The sequence below is a fragment of the Mus pahari genome, chromosome X (assembly GCF_900095145.1).
Source record: "Mus pahari chromosome X, PAHARI_EIJ_v1.1, whole genome shotgun sequence".
NCBI lineage: Eukaryota > Metazoa > Chordata > Mammalia > Rodentia > Muridae > Mus > Mus pahari.
In genome coordinates this window covers 84085244-84089197 of record NC_034613.1, presented here as the reverse complement: position 1 = coordinate 84089197, position 3954 = coordinate 84085244, and the positions used below count along the sequence as shown (strand labels likewise).

The window sequence follows — 3954 nt, the reverse complement described above, 5'->3', positions numbered from 1 at the left end:
CCACAATATGGGCAGACGGGACTGTTGTTAAGGGCTTCTGATGAAAGGCCCTTCCTCCCAGGTGTCAATGATGATGAACAGGCACATTTTCTGCATTTGGGTTTTTATTTCTATTACTTCATCTGAGGGTCACTTTACCACTCAGCACTTTATTTATTATTTAGTTATTTGATTTTTAGAAGCATGTCCTCTGCCTTAAAAGCTTGGGGGAAGATGTCCAGTGAAAATGTATCATTAATTAAAGACACTTAAAATGATGAGCAGAAATCACAATAAATAAGAAAAGCAAAAATGGCAAAAATAGCTGCTTCATGTACTGTGTGCAAAATTAGTCTCACAGTTCCTGGTCGTGGGTCTTTTATGGAGCTCCTCCTGTTTTCATAGTTCTTTAAGGCATAAAGAAATAACACAATGATGCCTGGTACATCTGATGTCCTTAATGGGAACCATAGCAATGATACAGGAATTAATGCAGCACATTTCCCCATTTGCTTTGTGACTAGAATATGGTTCTAAGCCTCTGTCGAGGATTTCCATAGTTCATGGTAGCTATCTTGATTAAGGTCTTTTCTGTTCTCTAGGGTGAGGACAAAGAGACGGGCCTCCAATAGAGTGATAGTTATGAGGTTAAAAGAAGCTCAACAACTTGGCCCAGGGCAGTTCTCTGAAAAGACTGTGTCCTCTTCCCAATCCTGTTGATTGTATTGATCCCCTGAACACTCTCTATATACCTACTGTAGTATCCATGTTGGCCTATCCATAGACTGTAGCTTTGTGACAGCTCTCTCTAGAGTCCTTCACTTGTTTCTTCAGCTAGGATGTACTTTTCTGCAGGGAGAAGAACCTACTCAAGGTTATTCCATTAGCTAGGAGGTACATATTGTGTGCTTATGAATATTGTTAAACTTTAGTAGCTTTAATAGAGAAATAAATGTCTGCAGTGGCAAGATAACAGAAGTGCTATGCTTCAGTGAAAAATTTACTTTATTTTTATCACGAAGCAGTTTCCCTATTCTTTCCACAGCCCAGCACACCCGAAGGGTGGAACACCAATGTCTGAGTCCACCAGGCCCCACTCGTGGGTAACTTTATGAAGAAGTTCTACTTTGAGAATTTGAGGCTTCAGAGAACCAAATTCGAGACCTTATCCAGAACTCAAACTTCTCTGCTGTTTCCTGAGTGGTGAGGACGAAAGGAGCTGGCACCTGCGTCTGGTAGAGTGCTTGGCACAAGACCCAGCAGGTGCCATTCACAGGTCTGCCTAACTGGTCCACCATGAGCACTGAGAAGGTGGACTGGGAAAACAGAGCACAGGGTAGTGGGTGAGGAAGCCTTGTGCAGGGAGAACTGAAGGAGACTGTTCCTATCGGGTCCCTAGTTGGAACAACTAAAGATAGTGATCAGTGAAACCAAGGACAATGGGCAGCCTCATTCTGGAATGGAATTTCTCTGTATCAAGAGGCCTGTCCCCAAGGAGGTCATTGTGAATGAGAGCCAAGTCACACAAGGCCACTCCCCACTCCAAATTCTTCTAGATCTCTGCCAGAGAACAAGACAGACGACAGGGACAGAGTGTGTTTATGGGCAGAGCTGGGTAAAACAGGCCGGCTAAGAATCTGGAGCAGGATCTGGAGGATGTAGCTTCCCATTGGCTGATGTGGCACAATCCCCCTCATTTGTTGTTTGACATACTGATCCAACAGGGAAGTCAGCTGGACAGGCTGGTGCTGAAGCAGGGAGCGGGTCTGGGTCAGCTCCCCCTGTAGCTGGTCCAGGCTGGGCAGCTTGGCATAGTCTACAAGTCCTTGCCTGCTGAGGATGGTGTCATCAACACAGCCACCCAGCAGAGGCGGGAAAGGAGTGTTCTTTAAGACCCACACCATTTCCTTGACCTTGGGTTCTTCACTGACCAGCAGCAGATTGTGTCCAACAAAAAGGGGTAGCAGGTTTTGGTATTTGGAATCTTCTAGAAAAGGCTTTAGGACCTGGCTGGGGAAGACTTTTATGAGGATCTTGTGTTTCAGTAGCTGGTGTCTCAGGAGAGGCTTGTCCTCTGCACTCAAGGCCATATTCTGTCAGACAGCTATCATTCGGATGTCCCAAAAAAACTGCTACTAGATCTTGATGCAGGAGCCAGATGAGGCCTGACTCCTCCTTGGGGGGCTTGGGAGGAGGTGGCAGGAATCTCGGGTTGATGGCAGGTTTGGGAGGAATATACTCAGTTATAGCCATTAGCTTCTGCCTCTGGAAGTGCATGACTCACTAGAGGCAGGTCACAGCCTTGGAGCCATGGCACACAGTCTGGAGGGTGGGCAGCCAAGCCGCCTGGGGCAGGAGACCTCCTCGAAGTATCCCAACCACCACTGCAGCTATCGCTACATGAAGTCGCATTATGCTTTTTATTCTTTTTTTTTTTCCCCATGGTTTGTCTCCTACACCTTCCTCATATCTTCCACTTTTCCATCTCTGCCTCACTCCCTCTTTTGTTTTCACTCTTCAGTAATCCTAAAAGGTAGGTGTTATGGGCCACCTTCACAAGTGTATTACTTCTCTCATTGTTCTGAAAAAATTGTTCTGACACCAATCACCTCAAGGAATGAAAGGAGGGAGCAAGGAAGAAGGAAGGAAGGAAGAATGGATTTTTGCTCAGTTTGACGGTAGAGTCCATAATGGTTGGGATGTCATAATGTCAAGAGCTTGAGGAAGTGTGTCATGCTGTATTTATAATCAGGAAACCTGCAGATGAAATGCTAATACTCCATCCATTTATGTCCCCCATTTATAATGGCACCTTTACTTCTTGGCTTAACAAACATAGAAGGATGCTCAAAAGGTTGTTTCCAAGAAGATTGTTGGTCTTGTCAAGTTGACAATAAATATTAGACAAGTTCATGTAACAAAGACCAAAATAAAAAGATCTATGTCTGGTCTCAAGCCTTGTCTTTCACAAATACCCACAGAAATGAATTTCCAATCCTCCCTGTCCAAATTATTTGGTTATATCTCTTTGTTTCACCTACACTTTAAAATGTTAATTTTCTTACGGGCCAAGGGGGGAAACACATGCTAAATGATAAGACTTTTAAAAATAAACCACAAAATAGTACCTAAAAATAATATTTTTCTATTCTTTGTACTATAAATGTAAATATTTTCTCCAGTCAATTCTTTCTTTAAATATATAATTTGAAGATATATCTTCCCAGGCACATTCATAGAATAAACATGACACTTGTGTTTTATTTAAATATTCCCTATAATTTTAAGTAACACTTCTTGTAATTAGGAATAGATTAAATTAGATGAAATACAAGAATTCTTTTGAATTTTTTGTTTTGTAATTTTTCCTATGTATGTATGTATGTATGTATGTATGTATGTATGTATGTATGTATGTATTCACTTTACAGCCTGATTTGCAGCCCCCTCCCTTCTCTCCTCCCAGTCCCATCTTCATGCCTACTCCCTCATTCTCTCATTCCCCCGTACCCTGCTCCTCAGAGAATGCGTGGCTCCCCATGGGTACAAATACACCCTGATATATCAAGTCAAAAGACTAAGTACATCCTCTCTCACTGAGGCTAGGCAAGGCAACCCACATAGGGGGAGGATATCCATAGGCAGGCAACAGAGTGAGAAACAGCTCCACACTCCAACTGTTCGGGACTCACATGAAGGAAAAGCTGCACATCTGCTACATCTGTGCAGTAGGCCTAGGTCCAGTCCATGCATGCTCTTTTGTTGGTTGTTCAGTCTGTGAGCCTCTATGGGCCCAAATCTTTTGGTGTACTTGAATACACACACACAGACACACACAGACACACACAGACACACACACACACACACACACACACACACACACACACGAGTTAATTCTTAATATATATACATTTAATTAAATATACAGTATTCAGAAAAGAAAAATGAATATATGATATATGAGAAATATGAATG

At 42.8% G+C, this 3954-nt stretch overlaps 1 pseudogene; it reads right to left on the bottom strand.

The window, feature by feature from the left end:
* Nucleotides 1-1538: 1538 nt before the first annotated feature.
* On the bottom strand, nt 1539-2391 carry LOC110314422 (annotated as a pseudogene).
* Between the last annotated feature and the right edge of the window lie 1563 nt (nt 2392-3954).